Genomic DNA, 27,087 nt, shown 5'->3' with positions numbered 1-27,087 from the left:
TTATGTGGGAATATCAGAGAGTGCAAATAAGAAAACCCAACGAAGAGTAGCTTACGTATCAATAATTTTATTATAGCACATAAGGGGGAAGTCTAGAGGTTGGCTAACTCAGCAGTTCAGCAGCGTTAACAAAGACCCGGTTCTTTCTACCTTTCTGCTCTGCCTTTCTTAAAAAATCATCTTCCTCCTAGTTTCAGAGTGGCATGAATAATTCCAGGTATCCCGTACACCACAAATAGCATCTTGCAGAGAAGAATGCACCTCTTTAAAGGAGCAAAGAAAACTTTAGCACACTTCCCCTCCCCAGCTGACTCCTTCTCAGGCCCTACAGACCAAGACTGGGCCATATGTCCATGCTTAACCCAATTATTGGAAAGGGCGATAATATGATCACAGCTGCTTCAGATCAGTGGTTTTTAAACTTTAACAGAGTCACCTAGAGGGTTTGTGAAAACACAGATTGCTGAGCTCTCCTCCCAGGGTTTTGGATTCCATAGATCTTTCTCTGTTGGGGCCTGAGAATATGCGTTTTTAACAAGGCCCCCAGTGATATCTATACTTCCCATCCTAGAACCACATTTTGAGAACTTCTGGCTTAGACCAATCATGATTTACCTACCAGGGATGGGGAGAGGGTCAAGCCTGTCAGGTATTATAGCTGCTTGAGAACTGTAGAGAATTGTGATTTTCTTTGCAAAGAAGCGGGTGGGTGGCTGTAGACTGGTCATATTGGAGTCCACCACAGTGAAATAGAATGATAATGGCTAGAATGTACTGAGAATTCACATGCATCAAAAACTGCCCTAAAAACAACATACATTATTTAATTCCCCCAAATAATCCTTTAAGGTAGGATTCACATCAGAAAACTGAGAGTCAGAAAGGCTGCATAAATTGTCCACAGTCATGCTGCTAATAAGTTCTACGGCCTGGATTTAAACGGAGATCTGTGTGACCCCCACCATGGCCCATGCTCTTAGATACGATGCAATTTAGGGACCCGAGTTTGAATTCTGGACCTGCCGCTCTTCCATGCCTCAGATCATAGAGGTTCTGGGGTCAAATATAAATGCCAGATTTCACTGTACAAATGATCATAGTTTGGTGGCAAATGAATGGTGTTTGGGGTCAGGCAGAAAATTAGGCCCAGTACTTGTGTGAGTTGACAGTCTTCATCTCTCCAACCTCAACTTCTTTCGACACACAATAAGCGTGCTTAATGCTTGTCTCCTAGGAAAACTGAAGCAGATATGTGGTAAAACACCTTAGCTGTCCCTGGCACATAGTAGGCAATCACTCTGAGTAGCTCTCATTACTATTACTAACCTCTGACCTAGAACATTCATCTGTACAGAGTAGTTAGGAAGACCATATAAGCTCTGAGAAAATGCCTTGCGCATTTGTGTATTTTAATAACCTGCTGCATTATAGTTGCACACCGTTAAATGAGGGCCACACTATGTCCTGGTACAAGAAGGTGAAAATTATGCTGAGGTTGGGGCAGGCAGAGGGAGGGGAGAGGGGCAGAAAAGGCTACTGGAAACCTCAATAACTTCTGTATGGAAAATGTCAGGTCCATTTTTCCTCCTGAAGTGAACAGCGTCTCCTTCTCTTTACATGCCAATGACTCTGAACTGAAATTGTTGAAACAGGATGACACCTCTAACCTCAGCACATGGATATAATCACCTCCCCAGCTCATTTCATCAACAACACCCAGAAGTAACCTGCAACACCCAGAACACCTGCAAGTAAAAGGTTTAAAAGTCTGTTGTTTCAGAGGTTCTGAAAGGCCTGCCCTGATGGACCACCCTAAATCAAAGAATGTCTCCCTACACCCGCACCCACTGTCACTCTTGATTCCCTTTCTGGTTGTATGTCTTCAGAGAATTTATCACAATCTGAAACCACCATGTTGGTTTACTTGTTAATTGTCTGCCTCTCCCGTGGGAAGGTGAACTCCAAGAAGGGAAAAAAATTGTCTGTCTTGTCACTGGTATGTTCTCAACCCTAGAACAGTCCCTGGTGTATAATACTTACTAATTAAATATGTGTTGAACGAATCATGATGGTGGCCATGATGTCAAAGACATCATCTAGGCTGACTAGAAAAGAGAAAATTGGTGGAACCAGATCATAGCTGAGAGGATTAGTTCATGAGTACATGTTAAGCAGCACGGAATCTGGAACCCCAGAACAGTATGAGAAATTTGAGAGGGCTAAAGAAGAAAAACACTGCTTTATAGATGTTGTCATGACCCTATTTTACAGAAAGTCTTCTTTTTATAGTTTTAATCGCCATAGAATGGTATATTTTTTTTAAAGTAACCCAAATAAAACTGGGCCATCTTCTCCTCTCACCTTGAATCCAATCTCAACACTCTGATAAATCAAAAAACACTTGCATATTCACAAATCTGATCGTAAGATCAACAAATGGAAATGGGATGTTTTTATGGGAATCTGTAAGGGATTCAGTGGCGGGTGTGATGCTTTTTATCCCCAATCAAAACTTCCTTAAAATTGCTTATACAAATGGTTTGTCCCCACCACCAACTCCCTCCAGTAGTGGCTGAGATCTTCCCACACTCCTTCAGGTTATTTCTTGTTTCCACAGCTCCTTAGTCCCTATCAATCCCAGATGTCTCATTATATCCAGCCACGTCCTCACCATGTCTGTTGCCTTCTGCACTCATCACCATAAGGGCCAGGAGCTGAGCAGCACCAAGTAGACTTCGAATCATTTTTCCCTCTATCACAGAAAGCAAAACCAGAAGATAGAATTTTAAGTGAGAAGAGAGTAAAAAGTTAAACGCTTTCTAATAATGTACTTATTAAATAATAAATGCATTTTCACAAGTGATATCACAAAAAGAAGAAGAAAACTAATGTAAATTCAGGAGACGGAGCAAGATACCTTGAAACCAGAAATATAAAATTTCTGAAATTTTCTACATCAAAAGGAAAAAACTTTTTTATTTATATAGATTGGTAAAGGAAGAAACAAATAACATGCTGCAGAATAATCAAAATAAGTTCACTACATTTACACAATTTATGGTCCTTTTGTTAGTTGAGGGTATAAAATATGTCACATACTCTAACTGGATTGCTCACAAAATTGTTCTTTTCCTCGATGCTCCCAGTCTAATTTGACCACACCCTATTTTTTCCAGTCTGATTTATGTCACTTACCCTAGGTTCCAATCAGAGTATGCTAAATTGGTCTTAGTTTCTACGCTATTCATGTAATTTCTGCTTCTTCAGATGCTTCTCTTTTAAGTCATCTGATGGTTTTATCATTGCTGAAAATTTATCTAAAATATATTACTCATCGTTTTGAATTTTTCCAAAAGATAAAATGAACCTGAAGAGAAAAAAGGCTTCTCTTCATTTTTCTTGTTTTTTCTTTCCTTTACTTCCTTTTGGGCCTTTGTGTTTCTATTTCAGAGTGCCAAAAGTTGCAAATAGGTTTTTGTGTAAATGACTGAACCTAAGCCCAGATTATCACAGGAAAATAACTAGTCATAAAATAGCAGTGGCCTACATGGTGTAATCTGAGACTACTGAAAGTTCTTTCACAAAAATCTTCACTGACCTGCTTTATGACCTTAAATCTCTATTACGTAAAAGTATATCCTTTTAGGTAGAAGCTTTGCGTTTTCTGTTAAAATGAAACTACCCATAGGAGGGATAATAGCTCACTTCTCTGCTTGAAAATCATCCACTGATTTCCCCATTGGCCAACAAATAAATTTCAAGTTCTTCAGCTGGTCATCCAAAGCTCTCAGAGATGAGCTACCCGCCTTCTGAACATCACCCCCACACCCCCCAACTCAATACCCAACAGGACCCCTGCACTCACAGGCTCTGAGCATGCCCAGTGTATTCCTTTCTCTAGACCTTAGCTTATAATGTGCCCCAAGTGTGCTGCCTGATTAGCCCAAATGTATGCTTATCAATAGCCTACCTTTAGCATTTGGTCTATATTCTACCTTGATTATAACTAATTTTTTTTTAATCTTCCTGATTTAGTAAGGCCTTCTCTGGCTTAAAGAAATCCAATTTATTCATTCATTTAACAAATATTTATTTAGGGCTTGTCATGTCCCAAATTCTAGGGGTTGAGGATACAACAGAGAAAAAATAAGGAAAAGACAAACAGTTCCAGCTCAGTTAAGCAAAAACAGGGGAGTCTGGAAAGTCTTGGCTCATGTCACTGAAAAAACTAAATTTGGTTTCAGTCACAACTGGGTCTATGGATGTCATCAGAAAAAAATCTCTCTCTATCCCTCTGTCTCTGTCTCTTTATTTCCCCACCCCACCCCACCCCCAAACACTTATCTTAATTCTGCTTTCCTTGGATAGGCTTCACTCTCTGGCAGGATTTCTTCACAGAGATATAGAAATGGCCATGGCAGCCTTATGCTTGCATCATCCTTGAGGCAATAACGCCAAAGAAAAGAGACTGCTTCGTTCCCAGGGAAAGGGTATTTTGGGGATCTGCTAAGACGAAGTTGAGCCAGGGACACATTTAGTTTGAGCTTATCTATGTGTCTATCAGTCACTTTCCCGTATATTTCAAGTCATTTCTAGCCACCCTGGTGTAGGAATGGTTTCTAGGAGGACTCTTATCACCCACTGTGCTAACTCATTCAGCTTTACAACACAAAGATGCAAGGCTAGAGTTCATATCATGACGTGAAACTGAGCAACACTGGAAGTATGTGGGAGTAGAGAAGCCATGTTTGAAGCTTACGAAGTCATAGTTAGTCTATGGAAAACTCTTATATTCACATACATATAAAATTGTAAGCAGAGAATTTGGTTTCGTTGATGTCTAGTCAAAATGTGCACTCCCTAACACACTGCATGTAATTATAAAATACCTTCCCCACCCTTTGATAGAGATGGGCCAAATCAAACATATCAGAATTGCTGTGGATAGGGCACAAGCTTATGCCAGCACCACAGGTTTTGTGTATGAAGGTGCATGCTTTAAGCATCCCAATGTGCCATGTCTTAACACGTCTGTACCCCTCTTGCCCTGATCGAGAAAGTAAATCCAGGTAAAATGTTGCAAAATTGCCAAAAACACAGAAAAACGGCCCAAAGAAGTAAGTGTCTTTTCTACATACTTATTCATTGAAAAAGCAAATATAGCATAAGAGTAATTTGGTTACATAATTGTATCTGTTATCCCTTGCTGCTTCACAGACTAACCTGCATTGGGTTGCTAGGGCTGCCATAACAAATTACCACAAACCAGGTGGGTTAAAACAACGAAAATGTATTCTCTCATAGCCCTGAAGGTCCTCAGGCCTCAGTTCCTTACCAAGCGGGCTTGGTTCCATAGCCGCCTCAGTTTCTTCATGACATGGAAGCTGGCTTCCTCCAGAGTAATGAGTGCCCTAGACAGGGAGAATATGAGCAAGGGAGGAAGAGAGAACCCAAGACAGAAACTGCAATCTTTTATAATCTAACGTCAAAAGTGACACATCATTACTTGTGCTACATGCTTTTGGTCCCACAGACCAACTCTGGAACAAGGTGGGAGAATACTACACAAAAGTGTGAAAACCAAGGGGCTGGGGTCCTCGAGGGCATCTTGGAGGCTGTCTCCCATAATAACAGTGCAGCTCAGTATATCAGGATGGCAATTTTTAAATGTATCTAAATTGTTCCACTGTATGCCTTCATTTCAGATTAATTTTGCATTTTATTCAGAATTATTGATGATTCTCAATTGTAAAAGTATTATAGAAGTGTGCCATAAGGTTAATTACTAAAACAGACGCCCAAATATAGCAGATGTTCACCATACCCCCCAGCAGGACTGCTGCTAACTTCTGTAGACTCAGACTGGATGTGTCCTAACACTTCTTTGTACACTTCCTAGACCAAAAAGAGCATTTGAACCTTTACAGTTTCAAAACTAGAGAGACCAACCTGTCAGCCAGCATAGCCATGAGAAGGAACACACACAAGGGGGACATGGTGATAGGAATTAGGGTGGGTGATAGGACAGGGATCCAAGAGCCACCTCCTGCGAGGAGGAGGAGTAAGTGCTGGGGTAGCTGTGGGATCCCCAGAGCACTGGAAATGGGGAGAAGGACCCAAAAGTGAAACTTGGTAATATGTGCCACCATTGTATAGGACTGACTTTGTAAGGCTGGTGTTCTTGGTATTCTAGAGGTAGTGTGTTTTCTACTCAATTCTATGTCTTGATATCCAGTAGGTTCAGCTACACAGTGGTGCCGGAGGTTAAGGTAATGTGACTTAATTACCCAGACATTCCCCACTCACAGGCAAAAAAAGAAATATCAGAGGAGCTTTAAAAATAAAATGTAACCCCATCAAAGCAGCAAAACATGAATGTTAACAACTCATGAGTAACATATGCGTGCATTTTAAAGGTTGCACGTAAAGAAGATAGTTAATAAATTATGAACACCTAGACACAAGTAAACCAGCTGTCTCAGCTTCCACCACTCTATTAGCACTGCTTCCATTTCCTCTGGATCTTTAACATCTGGGCCCAAAACTCCTATCACTGGCTTCTCAGTAGCTTGCAGCTTGATGTTCTTAGTTAATTACAGTAAACTGGCAATGATTGCCCTTAGGAAAGAATTTCATTTGTGCCTATGTAGCGCTAATCCCAGAAAAGTCCTTAGGTTTCCAAACCTTCTCTGTTTTCAAGAAAACAGCTTTGAGTTTTACTAAGCTTTCTCTGCAGAATGCTTACAAGTATCCTCTGAGCAACCCCAGGTAACCCTCTTTTCATCTAGGGGAAGAGCTAGTTCTACGAAGCCCCCCAAACCCAATGCTGTGCTAACGTATCACTCCACTGAAATCTCCATTCCACCATACCCCTCCCTAGCAGCACTGGAAAGTAGTGCATCCAATGTTAAAGAAACTTTCATGTTGCCACCACTTCTGTGGTTACTCTTCCAAAGCGAGAAGGAAGCTGGTGGTGGAGCCCAGCCACAGCAGCCTGTGAGTTGTACCAGGTCCCTGGCCTCCAGGAGCCCGACAGCCAGGCTTGAGGTTTTTGATGGAGGCTTTTGTTATCTTAGACCCTCCTAGCTGAAGCTGGCTTCTTGGCTTCCTGGGGCCATGTGCCCCCACCCCTGCATCCCCAACTTCCAGAGACTGGGGGAGTAAAAGGTGAACAACCCATCAGCTCCTCCCTCTCTCTCATTCCAGCACTCCCCACTCCATGCCAACAACTGATGATAAGAGCTAAGCATTTTTTTGGATGCTTACTTCATGTCAGGAACTCCATTTAAGCATTTTTCAGGTATCTCTTATGTAAGAGATGACACCTTGGTAAAGAGCACAGACTTGAGTCAGGATTGCCTGAGTTCAAGTCCTGCTCTCCCACTTCCTATCTGTGTGACCTTGGAAAAATTGCTTAATGTGAGTCTTAGCTTCTTCATCTGTAGGATGAGCTAATAAGACCCATAACTTAAGGGCTCACTAAGAGCATTATGTGAGTTAATATACAGAGAGAGTAGTAGAACAGTACAATTGAAGTATTGGCTACCAATAATATGTCTGGATTGAAGACATTCATGATAAATTGAGATTTTCATGATTTGGAGTTTTTCTCTTCATGGCATTTCAAGGAAGTAAAATTGACATTCTGCTTTTTACTTATTCTCCTAAAATGTGAAGAATTTCCAAACAGAACCTTTCCTTGACAGACTCATGACCCAAATGGAATTAAATAACTAAAAACTAAATATAGTTTTATAGGCTATTTTGTTTGGTGTTATGAATTTTAGAACATCAAATAATTCTACAAAGATTAGAATTCTGATATTGTCTATTCCACATTTCTCTACTTTGTGTTATAATTAATCTTATAAATATTTGCAGACTCAGAAAGCATATGGGTCTATCTAAAGTTACCTAGCTAATGTATTCTTTTATTATGCATATTAACTGACATTCTTTCCCTATTTATTTATCTGAAATTTCTTATTAACTATTTTTATATTTATATATTATATACATTATATATTATATACTTATATAATATATCTCACAATCATATTAACTATTGCAGAATTTTACTCTTGCAAAAATAACGTTTATACTTCACCTAAGAGACTTAACTAAATAAAGAATATAAAGACTTTTCACTCCAAATTACATTTAGAAGAAAACTTATCCAATATTTGAATGTTCCAGTATCCCAATACCCCAATATTGACAACAAATCCAAAAAACATGAAGTGTTCATTTTACAGGTATTGTTACACTTATGTTTGATGATGGTAAATAAGCAATTACACAATCACTTCTCACACTCAACTTCAGAGATGTGAGAAATGATATTGTACTTAGTAGATATTCATCTATTAGGGCTTCAAAGACTAAGCCCAAACTAATGATGAATAGCATGTTCTGGCTAAATACCAAAGCCAAAGCCAAGCTTCAGTGTGTCTAATATATTAGAATAGTCTGCAGCCATGACGAGTGATAGTTTAAAAAATAAAGATATGGGGAAATGCTCAAGATAGCACTAAGTACATAAGAAAATGGGACACAGAATTATATAAATAATATGTTTCAAATCATTTCCATATGGACTCTTCAAATCCTGAAGACTAGAGACCCGCTCTAGATAGCACAGGTAAAAGAAGTTTGACATAAGGATAGACACTGTATGTTATGGATAACGTCAATGAAATCCAAGAGCCAAGACTTAATGGAACTAATAAAGAGGGAAAAAAATAGAGGAAGGGTAAGTGTGCTAAATTCTTCGTCTAACATACTGGGTTATCAATGTCTAAAGTTGATTGAACAAGAAATGGAGATTTGAGGAAAATTTTTTTAAAGACTGAAAACAGGAAACCAACAGAACAAACAATTGCATTAAAAATTAGAAGGGGAATGGGGCGCCTGGGTAGCTCAATTGGTTAAGTGTTCAACTTGGGCTCAGGTCATGATCTCGTGGTTCATGGGTTCAAGCTCCATGTCAGGCTCTGTGCTGACAGCTCAGAGCCTAGAGCCTGCTTTGGATTCTGTGTCTCCCTCTCTCTCTGCCCCTCCCCAACTCAAGCTCTGCCTCTGTTTCTGTCTGTCTCTCTCTCAAAAATAAATAAACACTTACAGCAGCACTATCAACAATAGCCAAAGTATGGAAAGAGCCCAAATGTCCATCGCTGGATGAATGGATAAAGAAGATGTGGTATATATATACAATGGAGTATTACTTGGCAATCAAAAAGAATGAAATCTCGCCATTTGCAACTATGTGGATGGAACTAGAGGGTATTATGCTAAGCAAAATTAGTCAGAGAAAGACAAATACCATATGACTTCACTCATATGAGGACTTTAAGATACAAAACAGATGAACATAAGGGAAGCAAAAACAATATAAAAACAGGGAGGGGGACAAAACATAGGAGACGCTTAAATATGGAGAACAAACAGAGGGTTATTGGAGGGATTGTGGGAGGGGGGATGGGCTAAATGGGTAAGGGGCATTAAGGAATCTACTCCTGAAACCACTGTGGCACTATATGCTAACTAACTTGGATGTAAATTTTAAAAAGTTAATTAAAGGGGTTCCTGGGTGGCTCAGTCGGTTTGGCATCCAACTTTGGCTTAGGTCATGATCTCGCTGTCTGTGGGTTCTAGCCCCGCATTGGGCTCTGTGCTGACAGCTCGGAGCCTGGAGCCTGTTTCAAACTCTGTGTCTCCCTCTCTCTCTGCTCCTCCCCCACTCATGCTCTCTCTCTCTCTCTCCCTCTGTCAAAAATAAAAAAAATAAACATTAAAAATTTTTTTAATTGATTAAATTTTTAAAAAAGAAATAAGAGAAAAAAGCAAATAAATAAACATTAAAAAATAGAAGGGGAAGAGGAGAATAGTGCAATACTCATGTCTGATGGGGCAATCAATAGATCTATCTTAAAATAATCGAACAAAAATTACGCAGGACAGGGGTGTCTGGGTTGCTGAGTAGGTTGAGTATCTGACTCTTGATCTCGGCTCAGATCATGAACTTATGGTTCCTGAGTTTGAGCCCCACGTTGGGCTCCATGCTGGAGGTGCAGAGCCCACTTGGGATTCTCTCTCTTCTCTCTCAAAAATAAATAAACATTTTTAAAACATTACACAGGACAAGTATACTACTTAGAAATGAAGGTAACTACCAAAAACACTAAAAACAAAACCACTTAAAGATGGTTGCCTCTGATGAGTGGGTATGTGGTAAAGCAGATACTATTGCTTCTTTTAAATGCTCTCTACGTGATCTTTTTCAATTCAAGGTTCGTGTATTACCTGAATAAACATTTTTTAATGAAATGGCAGACTGTTTAGAGACATTATCTCCCTAGAATGTGTACACCTGCATGGATGATGAAGATGTTGGCTTGTATGCAACTTCTTCCGGAATACCTGGAGGTGAAAGAGAGTGGCCTGGGTTGGTGAAGTCCTGACAGAGGTTTCTTCCATATCCATCCACTATGCTCCCTTCTACCGGCTCTGTCAGTTCTAATCATTGGCAAAAGTGGGAAACTTCCATTTTTATTCAAAAATCACATCCTTTCCTTACGCCAAAGACAGCACAGTGAAATTGTTTCTAATTTACATTTTGAAACTCCCTCACATAATAATTCATTATCCTATGAAAATGTGCATTATTCTATAAATGTGAACGGCTTCAAAAGGCAAGGCATTAGTAAAAAAAATATATATATAATGTCCTTCCTTGCCACCTAAGCCAAATCCTGATAAAGCTACATTAGCCTACTGATTAGTAATTTTTGCACATTAAAAATTTTATATAGATTTGATAAGATTTTCAACTTTTGTTTAATGAATATTTAATTCAGAAAGCCACGAAATAATAGGTAATTATAGCTCTACAAGAACACATATTGACATGTAGTTTAAGAGACTGTGAAAGGTTCCTTGTGCTTGCAGTGAGTTTATAATTTAAACACAAAGAAAAATTTTAAGGTTGCCAATCAAATATTCATCAGCAGAAAGAATGCACGGAGGATCTCACTTCCTCAGGGCACGTATGCAAAGGAGATACTAAAAATAACATAGGTACAGGTTTGGCAGACCTTGTTTAGGCAAAATTCCAAACACATCCAAAAAGAGCTGATGAAAAAAGTTTCCCTAGCTTGGAAGCAGAGGCAATGGCATATAAGGGTCAGGTTTGGAAAAGATGGTGGAGGGAATAAGCAAAGGGCCTTAGAGGCAGAAACAAATGGGCAAGCCCAAGAATTTTATTTGAATTTTATTTCCCCACCATTTCTTTTAATCTTTTTCTTAAACCTTTTTTTTTAATGTTTATTTACTTTTTGAAGGAGAGAGAGAGAGAGAGAGAGAGAGAGAGAGCATGAGCAGGGGAGGGGCAGAGAGAGAGGGAGACACAGAATCCAAAGCAGGTTCCAGGCTTTGAGCTGTCAGCAAAGAGACCGATGTGGAGCTCGAACTCACAAGCTGTGAGATAATGACCTGAGCTGAAGTCGGACACTTAACTGACTGAGCCACCCAGGTGCCCCACTTTCAATCTTTTTCTTAACATGAGCTATCCTCTAATATCTTTAGTCCTGACTCACAATGAGACTCAGGTCCCTCTTGCTGTCCCTAAGAAACTCAGTGATTCTAATGCATAGGGACTTAATGGGTTCTCTCTCCTGGGGCTTGGTGGGGGGGGAGGGGGTGGAATTACATTTTAAGGGCCCACACAAGTTTAAAACACATATGCCTTATCATTCTAACAGATGATCACCTTTTCTTGCAAAGATTTGCCAGGTTTAAAAAAAAGAAAATTTTAGGGGCACCTGAGTGGCTCAGTCAGTTAAGCGTCCGATTCTTGATTTCAACTCAGGTCATTATATCACAGTTCATGAGATCAAGCCTTGCATCAAGCTCTGTGCTCACAGCATGGAGCCTGCTTGGAATTCTCTCTCTCCCTCTCTCTGCTCCTCCCCCACTTGCTCACACAAACTCTCTGTCTCCAAATAAATAAGCATTTAAAAATTTTTAAAAAGAAAATTTTAGAGTCCTTCTAGCAACTCACCTCCTACCTTGTAGAGAAAGTCCCTAGGCCAGTAGACCTCAAATTCTAACACACTTAAGAATTTTCTGGAATACTCCAACTGACTGGTCTCATTCCCTGATATTCTGAGATTCTGAGTCAGCCCCAGAAAGCTATATTTTTAACCAGCATTACAAACCATCCCCTGGCCCACATTTAAAATGTGTGCATTGCACTAGAAGACTGCAGGGTTACAGAAATCTTCACTTCCCTCTGTTGCAGGGAAATCCACCAGAGCAGGTTTTCTGAGAATTTTCTCTGACCTGCATTCTATATTCTTGTCCTCACCCATGACTTGCTTCTGAAAATTATCAAGAATACTTAATTGTCCTTCCTTCCCAAGCATGGACATGGGCACTAATCTGCCTGCTACCTGGTAGCTCCTACAACACTCACTCAGAAGCATCTGCAGCCCCTGAAGATTTAGGCAGAAACTAGCTCAGTAATCCTGCACCTTCAGCCCTCACAAACCTAGCCGTGCAAAGAGACCTGCTCCACTCTGGTATTTTTAATTTCTCCAATTAACTGCCTGTTGGTTGACTGACTGGCAGTTGGATTCCTTCCTGTTTCTTGTTTACCTGATACTATAAAATAATTCCTCTTTGCCTATTCCCCAAGCTTTGTGTCACCCATGTGAGTCCATCCTGCCCCCAAGGAAATAGGATAAACCCTCCAACTATAGTTAAAACATTTCCTTAGAGCTACAAAAGTTGGGAAAGTCTTTTTCTAAATCAAGATTCTTGCAATCACTGCTGAAAAAAATGTCTCAATCTGCTTTTTTTTTCAAAAGCCAATCCCAATTAAAGCAACATTACTCAGCCTCAACATTACAATGAGCACAAACACAACAACTGAAACCATGCTGCAGTCCTCAGCAAGGAAAGGGTCACTCTGGTGGTCTAACATAATCTCGAGGTTGAGGGGTTATGGTTTAAATGAAAATAAAGTTCAAAAACCCTCACAGAGTACTTGGGAATGTCCTTAGACCTCCAGGGTTCTACAGATCACAGTTTGAAAAACACTAGTATAATAGAAAGAATTCTTGTCCCTGCCACTTGTTACCTATGTGACCTTGTTTGTGGTACCTAATCTCTCTGAGTCTCACTTATAACTAAAGAATGCTCAGGAAAAGGCTACAGTATGGAGGATGGATTGCACTGGGAGAGACTGAAGTCTCCAAGACCAGATGGAAAGTTATTGCAATGGCCCAGGTATGGCAGGTAACAAATGGGACTAGGGTACTTGCAGTGGGAATGAAAGGGGTATTTACAACTTTAGGAAGGCTAATTTCGAAAGAACCAATATCAGTGACCAACTGGGTATTTTCCCCAACTATGCTCCCAAGATGTTGTTTGGTGTTCTGTGAAAACTATGATTCTATCTTCCAAGAAAATATGGGAAACTTTGCTATAAGGTAAGCAGAACAATCCTCACATATCTTATTCCAGAATAATATTTGCTAGATCCACAACTACTAACCCAATGAAATTAGAAATGAAAGTCTGTTTTAGTTCCCTCTCTAAGGGAACTCTCCCTTTCTCTCCTTCTCTCTCTCCCTCCTCCTTCTTTTCCCCTACACACACTCTCTCTCTCTCTCTCTCTCTCTCTCTCTCTCTCTCTCTCTCTCTCTCTCTTACTCAGCACTATAGCAGTACTCAGACTGTCTTTAGTGTACTGAATCTTCTCGGCTGCTACAATCCCAATGAATGCCTCAATCAGAACCTGTCCAAAAACAGGTATTAAATGATTATTTCTTGAATGAATAAATGAACAATGAGCATATAAGGAAACAACTAGATAGATGAATTTTAAGAGCCTGGAAAGTATGTATAACATTCACTCCAAATCCTCTTCCCTGATAGTTAATGTTAAAATTTCAACATTAGAATTTAAATCCTAGGGTGCCTGGGTGGCTCAGTCCATTAAGCATCAGACTATGGCTCAGGTCATGATCTTATGGTTTGTGAGCTTGAGCCCCGCATTGGGCTCTGTGCTGACAGCTCAGTACCTGGAGCCTGCTTCGGATTCTGTGTCTCCCTCTCCCTTTGTTCCTCCCCTGCTCGTGCTCTGTTTCTCTGTGTCTCTCAAAAATTAATAAACGTTAAAAAAAAAATAAAAAGTTTAAATCCTTTGGCCAAAATCTCTCAGAAGAAGATACAGCTTCAGCAAAAGATTTTTCAGACTTATGAAGATGGCAGAGAACTTAAGAGTGGATGATGGTCATTGTAAAGCACTTGGGCTAGAAATAGTTTTGTTATTAGGAACTGAATGTTATATGTTGGTAATGATTGACTAATAGGAACGTGCTATTATGGAATAAGGAATGGCTGATTGAGTAGAAGCTCCTGGAAGATTCTTCCAAGGCAAAAGTAAGATAGCGGCCATAGTAAAAAGAATCAAGAGTCCTTCACCCTGGCAACTCCAAAGATGATTTCTTGTGGCACATGCCTCAGGTAGAGTCCTGGCTACAAAGACAAATGTTATTGTGGCTTCACAGAAATCACAAAGTGAAGCCATCACAGCTTAATACAACCAAGTTGAAAAGTCACTTTAGGAAATTAAAATATCCAATGAATGAAACATATAGGAAACCTGAACACAGAAGCAAATGTATCTCATGGTTCCATAGCCTGCTCTGACAAAGGATTTCAATGTCAAAAGTGTGAGTGAGGTGAATCAATTTCACAACAGAGGATATAAGGATATCTGAATGCTATATTTATAGGTAGTGACTCCTCATAGTACCTGATACATGTGTTATACAGGGTTTTCTGTTAATTAAATCTCAATGCAATTTTGTGGCAATTTTATTTGTTCTTTGTTTTAGATACTCCCAAGTGTGTTGGGTAAGAAGTGATATGCCATGCTCAAGGGGTGCCTGGCTGGCTCAGTTCGTAGAACACGTGACTCCTGATCTTGGGGTTGTGAGTTTAAGCCCCATGTTGGGTATAGATATTGTTTTAAAAAAATGAAGTCTTGGAAGGAAGGAAGGAAGGGAGGAAGGAAGGAAGGAAGGAAGGAAAAAGAAAAGAACCATGCTCAAAATTCCAGGAAATTAATTACCTAGGAGAATTCATGAAAGATTGCAGAAGTATGATGCTGCATTTTTTTAAGTTTATCTACTTTGAGAAAGAGAGCAAGCAGAGGGAGCAGAGATACAGGGGAGAGAGTGAATCCCAAGCAGGCTCTGCAGGTCAGCACAGAGCCCGATGTGGGGCTGGAACCCACAAACCATGAGATCATGACCTGAGCTGAAATCAAGAGTCAGACGCTTAACCGACTGAGCCACCCAGGTGCCCCTATGATGCTGCATTTTTATATCCATTTGCTATATATTTATTGACTTTGATGAGTGTTAGAACTTGCAAGCTGACACAGGGCATCAGGTATCAAAATCCTTAGGAATTTTGGCAGGGTAGGATAAATGGAGCCAGCCGGTAGGAGCTAAGCTAGAACTGGGATTTGGACCCAGATGCAAGTATGGCCAGGACAGGACTGGGACAGTACACTGGAGTGACTCACCCATTTCTCAAATCTCAAGCCACACTGGAGCACAAGGAGACAGGGACAGCTTGAGGATTGAGGAGGCAAAGCAAATACAGCTAAGGACCAGGGTTCAAGGTGAAAAAAAAAAAAAAAAAGTAATGAAGAAAGATTCAGGCATATCCACCTCCAGTACCAAGTGCTCATCTATACTGTCTAATAAAATTAGGAATATATGTAGACACAACATCAACAGACTAAACAGAGGCTCTTGACATCAGTATTCTGTTTAATGGCATGGCCAAAACAAAAGACACAGCTTGGATGCCAAAATTATTTATTTCGGCTTCCGATCTGGGTAAACAAGAAGCAGGTCAGTCACAATATGATCTAACACTCCACATTCATAGATGGGCGATGACTGACTGGAAGCTGAATAACTCAATTATAATGATGATGGTTACGATTCTCAGAGCCGAGTGTTATGAGATCTGCAGCAAAAAGAGCTTTATGAAGTCCAATCATCCCACTTGAGAAGAGGATAATACTCGCCAGATAAAAAGATTAGAAGATTCGCATCAATAAGCCAAAGAAAAAAATAACTGAAGGAATCTTGGGCTTGTTACAAACATATTTTCAATATCCTGATACTCCTTTATTCTTCTTTGACTTTGTAGTTGATCCAAATACTTTTCTATGCATTTTTATGTTGTTTCATTATAAGGTATGGTTTTGTAAGAATTAGGCTTGACCAAGATGATCTTTCCATAATAGAATCTACTAATATTAACTAAGGAGGTAAGGGAATTGACCTAAATACCCAAGTTAGGAACCAAAGAGCCAGAATTTTGTACTGTCAGCACTGAGAGGATGTTGGGAAATCCAGAGCACATGACCATTTAGTGTCAAGTCAACAAAAAGTTGTGATTTACTGCAAGTTGAACTTAGTATTTTCTAAGGCAACTGTGTCCATGGAAATATGTGAACCACTAATATGCTAATATGAGTAGCACTAATATGCTAATATGTAAATTTAAATTTTCAAGTAGCCATATTAAAACAGGTAAAAAGAAACAGGTGAAATTAATTTGTATAGTATATTTTAATGCAATAGAGCCAACGGTATTATCATTTCAACATATACTCAATATTTTAAAATTATTAATAGTATACATCCTCTTTTGTTACACTAAGTGTTGAAATTCAATGTATATTTTACACTAACAACACATTTCAATTCAGACTAGCTCCATTTCAAGTGCTCAACAGCCCCATGTGGCTAGTGGCTACTACCCAGGGCAACAGATCCTAAGAGATCCTAAGATCCTAAGATCTCATATGGGTAGTGAAATTCAAATAGGCAAAAGCACTTACTGAATATATCATCTGATGAATCAAATTCCCCAAAACATCAAACTGTTCTAACATATATGTATTACATTATTTATAGAACATTATAATCATCTGTAACTAAAGAAAAGTCACTGCTATATATTTTTTAAAAGAAAATAAAGTGGGTTTTTTTTCATCTCCAATAAAATTTATTTATCAGTTAATTTTTGAGGTAAAATGCTTCAACCCAACAGAATTTGAAAACAAATGCTTTGGGATAACAGGGGTCATTTACAATTCTGAAAAAAAAATCTCAGCAAAATTTGATGAGCTCAGGGTGAAAGAGAAGGAAGAGGGAAAGAGAAGGAAGGAGGGGACAGGAGGGCACTATGCCACTGACAGAGGACCCAGTTGGGGGGAGGTGGGAGGGCGCTTTGTCTCCACTGCATTTTTACCAAGAACCAGTCCTGATATTGAATAAATTTATGCCTCTATACAGCTCCACTGCACCAGTATGCAACTACTTATTCCTCTGGTTCTCTCTTTTCTACATTCATAAGACACACCTTGTAAGGGCGTGGCTCACCTATTCACTCTGACCAGCTTCATGACTGATACTGACCACCAGCACCTCCCCGACATAAAGGAATCAGCAGTGACCTACAAAGGGCCTTTCTGCCCTCAAAATACCTCCTTCAGTTCCCACTGTGATGCCTGAATCTACAAAGAGCTTTCCCTTGGGTTAGGAGAGTGTTTCCCAAAGTTCAATCATTTGATTATGTCTGTCATATCATTATTTATTATATTTTCCTTAAATCTATATTTTTTATTTGTATATTAATATATAATATTATATATTATATTTTCTTTAAATTAACTTTTTTTTATAAAAATACATTCATTGAAGAAACTCTATCACTCCCAAAAAAGTAAAACCTATACAATTTGCCATAAATACTCTAAAGATAACTAAACGACTATTAACATTTTAAGTGGTCATACACGTAACAACTGAAATTCTTTTGCCTCTCACCAGTGGTAAAATTATCACTAATTAAGAACTACTGAGTTAAATATTTCCAAATACTTAAAAAGGCGACTGTGAAAACACAAATATCATAGAACAGGTGTGTCGCATTCACAAACAGCTACGAAAACTGCTTGAGGTGGGAAAAGGGTTTAGGTTAGCGTTCTCATCTTTATTGTGCATAGGAATCACCTGGGAAGCTTATTAAAAATATAGGTTTCTGGGTCCCACACCAGATTTCATAGATTTAGCAAAACTGGGTTGGGCCTAAATATCTGCATTTTCCTCAAGCTCTTCAGGTGATTAGGATTTAGCTGGTCAGCAAATGATGCTTCAAGAAGCCTAGCACAGAGCACTATGACCCAGTAAGAGATGTGAAGCTATGTCATGGATTATAACGCCCTGGGATAGTAGCAGGACGCCAGTACAGAAGAGATGCATGGAGAGAGAGGAGGGATCTGAACATCAGCTCCATCAATTCCACTGTTTTGTGGAAGGTATCCTTCCAGAGGAACAGAGCTAAATGCAAACAGTCTACCTGCTTCAGCATAAACCCAGCAACAAAACTGCTTCCATATATCAAAAGTACTTGTATATATCAGTCCTACACAGAATCTTTCTATGGATGTCTCGTTTTTCTCCTCTTTCAGAAAAGATAAAGGTCATGTGTTTATTATGCTTAGAGTACTGGGAATCCGTATAAAACTTCCAGTTGATCTTGAAAGTCTATATGAAAGATACGAGATTTTAGGTTGGTGTAAAAAAAAGAGGGGTAGAGATTATGTGATCGGACTCTTCCCAGCAAAGCAGGGTGAATCAAAATGGATTCTACAGGAAATTATGTCATTCCTAACAAGAGCTCTCCAGGTAAACGCCGCCGCAGCAAACGAACGAAGTGAGAAGCAGAAAAACACTCAGCAGAGGCCTGTCTGCAATTTGAGATGCTTTCTGGTTTCCCCCTTATCTCACACCAAATACTGTACAGCTTGCTGTGTGGGAAGCTTCTGAGACGGCCCCCAGTGATCCCTGCCTCCTGGTATTCATGCCCTCCTATAATCCCCTCCCCTGCTGTGTGGGCTGAACCTTAGTAGTTTGCTTCTAATTTGTAAAATATAGCAGAGGTGTTGGGATAGTATACTTGTGTTTCAGTTCTACAGCCATGACTTCCTTCTTGCTCACACTCTGTCTTGCTTGCCGTGTCTGATGAAACAAACTACCATGCTGTGGACGCCCTGTGAGGAGGCCCATATGGCAAGGGGCTGAGGACAGTATATTAGTTCCTGTGGCTGCTGTAACAGCTTACCACGGACTTGGTGGCTTCAAACAACAGAAATGTGTTCTCTCAGTTCTGGAGGCCAGAAGTCTGGGATATGATCAAGGGTCAGCGAGGCTGTGCTTCCTCTGGAGACTCTAGAGGAGAATCTGTTCCCGCCTCTTCCAACTTCTGGTGGCCACCAGCATCCCTTGATTTGGGCCTCTGTCATTCCAGTCACTGGCTCTGTGGTCACACTACCTCTTCCTCTTCTGTGTCTAATCTCCCTCTGTGTCTCTCTAATACTTCTGATGGCAGTTAGGGCCCACCCAGATAGTCCAGGATAATCTCCTCATCTCAGAAGCCTGAATCTCATCATGTGAAGCTTTACCATAAGGTAAATCTTACGCTATGTGTATTTTACCACAATTAAAAATTGTTTTTTAATTTTTAAGGTAATGTTCCCAGATTCCAGAGATTAGGACCTCATAACATTGGGGGCCACCAGTCAGCCCACTATAGGTTGTCCCTAGCCAACAACCAGGAGGGAACTGAGGCCCAGATCAACAGCAAGCAAGGAACTCTGTCCTGGTAACAAACACATGAGCGAGCTCAGAAGCCAGTCCTTCTCCGGTTGAGTCTTGAGATGACTACCCAGCTGAAGCCCTGAGTAGAGCCTGTGAGAGACCCTGAGCCAAAGAACATGGCCATGCATAGATTCCTGACTTAACTGTGAAATAAATACTTTTGTAAGCAACTGTGTTCAGGAGTTATTTGCTACCCGGCAGTAGATAACCAACAGTTGCTTTGTCAAGGCTCATAAAATGGCAATTTATTACATTGTATTCACATCTATTTAAGATGACAAGCCAAAACTATTTTATTAATGGAGGCAAACTGATATTGTGACAAGAGCAAAAGCCATAGATTTAGAAAAAGCCCACTTACTGCATGACCTTGAACTTCCCTGGGACTTTGTTTCCACTTGAGGTAGGTGGTGATAACAATACTTTCCTAATGGTGTTGCTGATAATGTTTAATGACATATGTAAAGCATCTATTTCAGGATCTGGCACATAGTAAGTGCTCAACAAGTAGTAGCTTATACTACTTCTATATGCCTTAAGAAAATATTTTTTTTTTCAAAATATAAATAAATATATTTTAGACTTCTCATCCTAGATTCTTTAATGAAATTATAGTTTTTCAAGGCCAGTTATTTAGCGTTACTTGAAAAAAGAAAAAAAGAATCTAACATCTCCTGTGATGGACTCACCCAATTCCATGGGCCATGGGCCAGCTATACTATGGGCACCCTTTTTATGGCCAATCCTTTTTGAAACATCAAAAGAAGTTAATATAAAGGACACCTGGGTAGCTTAGTTGGTTAAGTGTCCAACTCTCATCTCATGGTTCATGAGATCAAGCCCTGCATCCGGCTCTGCCTCACAGCACGGAGCCTGCTTGGGATTCTCTCTCTCCCTCTCTCTCTGCCTCTCCGCCACTCATTTTCCCTCTCTCTCTCAAAATAAATAAATAAACAGTTTTTAAAAAGTAGTTAATATAAAATATGGAATCAAGAAATGAGGGAATAAAGAAATCAAGATGAAATTCTTTTGCTGGAGTCAGTGAACATTTATTGACAGAAAGAGGGAGAGAGATGATGCAAGCACTCAAGAGTAAATAAAAGACCTTGAAACCAAGGATGAGTCTGGGAAACCAGTTCAGGGATGGATGGCCATTCAATTCAGGCAGCTGAGGCAGAATGAAGAGGCTGTAATATCACTTGGAGAGCCAGGGAGACAGTTTTAGAAGCATTTTGTTGGGCAAGAGGCTGAAGGTTAATGGCAAGGACACTAAAAGATGTGAAAGCTGGAGAATTAAGAGAACATTCTCTGTCTTTCATGGAAGGTTTGATCTGGAGTCTCATCCCTGAACCTGATAAACACTTAACCTCTGGTCTTTCCTCATCCCTGAAATCGGGGATCATCCTGGATCGTCTCCCAGGTCCCTTCTAGCTGACACTCATGGCTTCTGCCCGGGTGAAAATGGATTATTCTGCCACATGTGTGCTGGACAATACTCAGCTTTCAGGTGAACAATGAAATATGCTGGTCAGAGTCAGCTGCTGTTTTGCTTCTCTATCTGCTCTCTCTCTCGTGTCAGTATGTTATTCCTCTTTAGGAAGAGAACCAGTGCTTAATACACAAGAGTGAAGCACCTGAAAGATGGCTTTCCAAGGGGGTTCTGCATAGTCTGGTAAGACAATTTATCTTCTCCCTGTGCTGACAGAAATAGTCACTGGGGCAGCTGACATTGAGTACTGAGATGAAGGAACTGATGTGCTTTGGATGGGGGTATTAAGTCACTGGCAATCATACATACACATACATTTTCTTGGAATTTATGAAGAATTAGGTTTCCTTTTAAAGAAGAAAAGAAAAAAAAAAACAAAAAGAACAAGCTAAACTGTTTTTTCCTTTTCCAAGGTATTTTATATTTACTGGCTTTTTATTGCGCCAGAGATTACTATGAATGGGAAAAGGCGGTGCTGAGAATTTCTTTATTATTTCTAAGTGTTCAGGCCTCCCCTTCTTCCATAAGCCTGGTGGGGATCTCCGAGGCACTGATGCCTCTGGTATGTGTAGAGGTATATGCGTAGAGGCACTGATGCTTCCTTTCCTTTTGGCCTTGACCTCTGACTCCTTGCACCTTCCTCCCAGCCACCCAGCCAGCGGGCAGCCAAGCACAGCCCACTCCTCCAGAAGCCCTTGCAGGTGCCAGCCAGTTACCTGGCAACAGAGACAATCATACAGGAGACAAAACAGCAGTGAAGACCAGAGAGAGGAGCTTCCTCCACAATCTAAAAGATGGAAGAGGCAGGGAAGCAAATGACCCTTTTTATCAATAGCCTTTCATCCCTGCCCACATTGTTCTCCTGAATCTCTAACCCCCAATTTCCATCACTGCCTGGTAAGAATGGCCTCCAATTGGAGAATTCAATCACAGCCACAGAATTCATATGAAATAGTGTACTTGGGGGGACTCAGTAATCACCAACCCCTAACCCCGGTGTAATGTTCAGGAGTTAATCAACCCGAATTTCCATCTGTGCACATGTTGTGTTCCATCCGATCCAAGGATGTATTCTGACCATCCTTTCATAACAGCATCCTAACTGTCCTTTCATAACAGCATCCTAAACTCTATGTCCTGAGAAGCACCGACAAGTGATTACCTCACTTCTTGCCTTCCTAGCCATCATTCTACAGTGAGTGGTACCAGAGAGGGAGGCATACGCAGGCTAGCTACTAATAGCTGACATTTACTGAATGCTTCCTCCATTCTAGGCACTTCCCTGAGCACCACACGGGCACATTTAACTTTCAAAACAGCCCTATGAAATCAAAAGTATTATCATCTCCATTTTACAGATGAAAAAACTGGGACTTAGGAACAGATGGTCAAAGAGTGTGCATCTACGAAGAACAGGGTCAACACTGGAACTCACTTCAGGATTTCAGCTTATGTTCCCAACCACTTTGTTACGCAGATAAAAGGTGAGAAATGGTAGGTTTGCCAAGAGGGAGTCTGGCTAGTATGGCAGAGATGAAAATTACCAAACTGTAAGAGTCAGTGGATAAAAATGAATTATGCTAAAGTCACCTAACAGAATATGCTAAGGAAACTTTACTTCCTCAGGTAAGGTGGGACTGTGTAATAATAAGAGAGTCTAACCAATGCCTTTTAGCAGAGTCCTATGAAACTGCATATACACCCACAGGCTGTAAATGTCAAAGAAGACTCCTGAAGACCCTGTCACCCTCATCATCCTTTGATTTGAAGAGAAAAGTAATATGGCCCATTTGAGTCAATGCAAACAGAATGGGATGTGGAGTTAGATGTCCAGAATGTAAGTTCTGGCTTGGTTGTCCACTCACTTTGAGATCTCAAAGAAGTCAGGTCCATAAATATTTACTACTCCTATGTTTTACACCAAGTGCTGATTTAGGAGAGGAGGATATAAGAATTACCAGACATAGGCCAAGTTCTGAAGTGAGAACATGGGCTCATGGAGCAGGGAGAATTATGGACAATTTCCTACATTTTTCTTTTTTAAAAAATTTTTGGATTTTTAAAGTTTTTAAATTCTAGTTAACATACAGTGTAATATTATTTCAGGTGTACAATTTAGTGATTCAACACTTGCATACAACAGCCATTGTTCATCACAAGTCCCACATTTTTCTTATCTATAGACTGAGATGGCTAGTCGCAACTTCTGTGGTAAGCATCAAACAAGATGGCGACTGTGAAAAGCACTTATGGATGGCATAATACATCATGCAAAGTTAACAGTGATTTTTAGTGCTAAGATGCAGTGGGTATAAAATTCACAGATATTACCATGATTATTACCTACATGATCTGACTCCTGCCAACCTCTCTAACTTTCTTTCCCACTACCTCCCTGTCCCTCTTCTTGGTGGTACAGTCCATGATACTCCTGCCTTAGAGTCTCTGCACTGCCTGAGATATACTTATCTCACTTATCTGGATGGCTTACATTTTCATTTCATTCAGATCTCTGCTCAAAGTGATATTCCCCAGGATGGCCTCCTATTTCACCCTGTCTAAAATAGAGAACACGTGTGTATTCACACACACACATACACACAGAGATACACACGCAGTGCACACATTAGAACACAGGCACACAACACGCACATGTGTATACAGATATGTTATACACTCAGATACATACACACATATACACATACACATAAGTATACAAACACAAATCACTCTCTATTTCCTTATCCTGCTTTTTTTTTTAATCCGTAGTACTACTTCTTCCTAAAATTATGTTTTTACATGTTTGCTTACATGTTTATTGTCTGACTCCCCCACTGGAATGCAAGCTCCATGAGGGCGGGGACTCAGTGTCGTTCAATATTCTATTTCTTTTTTTTCTTAAAGGTTTATTTTGAGAGAGAGAACAAGCAGGGGAGGGGCAGAGAGAGAGGGAGAGAGAGAATCCCAAGCAGTCTGTGCTGTCAGTGTGGAGCTCCACTCAGGGCTCAATCTTGTGACCTCAAGATCATGAGTTGAGCCGATATCAAGAGTCAGACGCTTGACCAACTGAGCCACCCAGGTGCCCCAAGATTCTATTTCTAGTGCCCAGAGCACTAGCTTATAATCCAGCTCCATAATTATTCAGCAATAGTTCCCATACCATACAATTCCCCTATTTAAACCATAAAATTCAATGTTTTTAATATATTCACAGAGTTGTACAATCGCCACAATCAATATCAGAACATTTTCACTGCCTCCGAAAGAAACCCAATACCCATTAGCAGCCACTCTCCATTCCCCTCTAAAGTCCCCACCACACTCCACCCCGGGCCTACTAACCTACTTTGTGTTTCTACAGATGTGCCCATTCTGGACATTTCATATAAATACAATCATATAATATGTGGTCTTTCAAACATTAAATATTGAGGAATGAATGGGGAAAAAAAGTTAAATCCAATTTCTTGCCACACCCTGTAGATATTAACAGCCCCTCAGAAAGTTTCCCTCTTACTGAGCAGTCTATTATCCAATCTAGAAAATGAAGAATTCATCCAGAAAAAATATGGCAAAAATATCATTTATGGTACATTTCTATTTGTTTTTAATTGTGATGTTTGACAGGAGTTTATCAGAAACTTCCCCTTGAATTATCAACAGAAAGGAGGAAGGGCTGACAACAAACAAATACTTGACATGAAATTCTGAGGGGTCTATTTATTTCCTTAAGAGACCAACTGTTTTCAAACACTCCGAATTACAAACGATTTAATTCTAATCTAAGCAGAGACCAGCAAGCCTGGTGCTCTGATATGCTGATTACAAATCATTCTCTATTCATTAAAGCAGAATCTTGATCAGGCAACTTGGGTAGACATAACTCCATGCACCCATGGACTTGGAAGTTATAAAATGGCCTTTTATTATTTATAAGCATTTCATAATTGGCTTCATCAACCAAACTGTCTTTCCCCTTCAATTATTTTGAATCAGTGAGGTTTTAGTGCATAAATATGCTCTTCCCCAACATACATTGTTAAGCCATTTCTCATATTTGATTCACATACGAGCAAATGACATCAGCATCTAACTCAAACCATGAGCGAAGTTCTTAGAACTGGAATGGAACTTAAGGTCATCGGGTATAACCTCTCACCCGATGCTGGAATCCATGCCATCACTTCCCTAGCTTGAATGTGTCCCAGGGATCTGGAGCACATCATTGCTCAGGGCATCCCCCACTCCCACCCCCACGCCACCCCTGCATCATTGCAAACAGCCTCAACTGTTGTTCCTTATAGTAAATTCCCCTAAGTATCCTAATTTAAAGATTTCTCCCACATATACATGACTGTCCCCCTGCATCTACCTTCTTTTAGTCCAAGTTCTACCCCCATGGTAAGAGGGGAGCAGCCTATTTCTTTCTACCCAGGGCAAGTGAGTCCCTCAAATATCTGAAGACAGCTTGCCTCCCTGGGGATTCTTCCCTGAACTAAACATCCCCTAGCCCATCTTACAACTTGGTTTTAGACCCTCTCGCTGCTGCACTCCCACACCACTGTCCCCCACCCGCCAGGTTTCTGATCACACACCACTGAAACAATTCATTGTTGTCCTTCAGTACAAATCAACAATATGGGTATTTAATCATAAAGCTGCCCAATGGACAAGGGGCCACACATGTCTCCTGTTGTTTGCTAATATAACCTGTTAAGTGCAAACACAATGATATGAATTGTTGAGACTGTATCAATGAAATAATCCATATTTACAGACTTCTGTGGGCGTTTCACATTCACTTGCGGGCCAAAGACTGCTTTGAAAAGCTAAAGTGAGCAGATTCCCTTTAAGCAAAGGACGATATCCATTCAGGAGGTCTGACCTGCACATCCTATCTTCAGACACATGTAATTTCAGCTGCAGTTATCATGAATTGAACCAGGAGAGCCAGAACTATTTCAGCAACCATGAGAAACAAAAGCAATAATACCAAGCTACTTATTTCCTTTTAATTTGGAGCTTTCCCAAGCAGAAAGAAGTAAATTTCAGTGTGCTTCCCATTGAAAGATATCATACAATGAACACTGTGTGGTTTCACAAGTCCCTTCCAGTGGCTCATCAGCGCTTTAAGGGGAAGAACTGCCAGCCTATTTTTGAAAGGGCCACAGAGACACTACCTCAGTGAGAATACTGCATCTCCTGCCACAACAGTCTGGGCTGGATCACCTAATCAGACATTCTTGAGGGATTACCTTTCATCCTGGGCAACTGTAGGATGTGCATCGATCTCTCCTGCTCAGGGATGGCCAATGATCCCAAGCCTTGACATGGAACATCCACAGGTGGTTCCTCTCGGGAACAGCCCTTCCTGGTGTAGGCAGCCTGTAGCTTCTGGGGATGCTCAGGCAGGCGAGACAGTGGCAGCTCTGTCTCCTTCATTAGAATTTCCTCCCATTGTGCACCTCCAGGAGGGGAACTGACTGTGCGGTGGTGACTCCAGAATGATGCTAAAGTTGGAACTGGGCATAATCCAAGTTGGCTGCCGCTGAATCATGAGGAGATTGTATGCTGCCACTTGATCTTCCATCAAGCTCCAGTGACTCAGTTGTTTAAATCTTGTGGCAAGACACCTGGAAGCTATTTATCTTTTTTACTAAGGATTCATTCACAGAGTAAAAATGTAATATAATGTTCATTTACCATCACTCCATTACCCTGAGAACCAGATTGCTGCTAATTCAATGTGGAGCTGATTCAGTCATCACATCACTGAGGCAACATTCTCCTGCCATAGCTATTTATGTCCTAGGACCATCTGAAATCCTTTCTGAAATGTTC

At 40.4% G+C, this 27,087-nt stretch overlaps 1 long non-coding RNA gene across 1 annotated transcript in view; it reads right to left on the bottom strand.

Annotated features, from left to right (window-relative positions):
• Window positions 1-27,087, bottom strand: part of LOC122211842 — a 60,067-nt gene that overhangs the window by 394 nt on the left and 32,586 nt on the right. The window contains exon 2 of the long non-coding RNA XR_006198868.1: window positions 2,672-2,752. This is a non-coding gene — a long non-coding RNA (uncharacterized LOC122211842). The remainder of the gene's footprint in view (window positions 1-2,671; window positions 2,753-27,087) is intronic.

This window comes from Panthera leo, chromosome F3 (genome assembly GCF_018350215.1).
Source record: "Panthera leo isolate Ple1 chromosome F3, P.leo_Ple1_pat1.1, whole genome shotgun sequence".
Lineage (NCBI taxonomy): Eukaryota > Metazoa > Chordata > Mammalia > Carnivora > Felidae > Panthera > Panthera leo.
The sequence above is the reverse complement of the archived record's forward strand: the minus strand, read 5'-3'. Positions and strand labels throughout refer to the sequence as shown.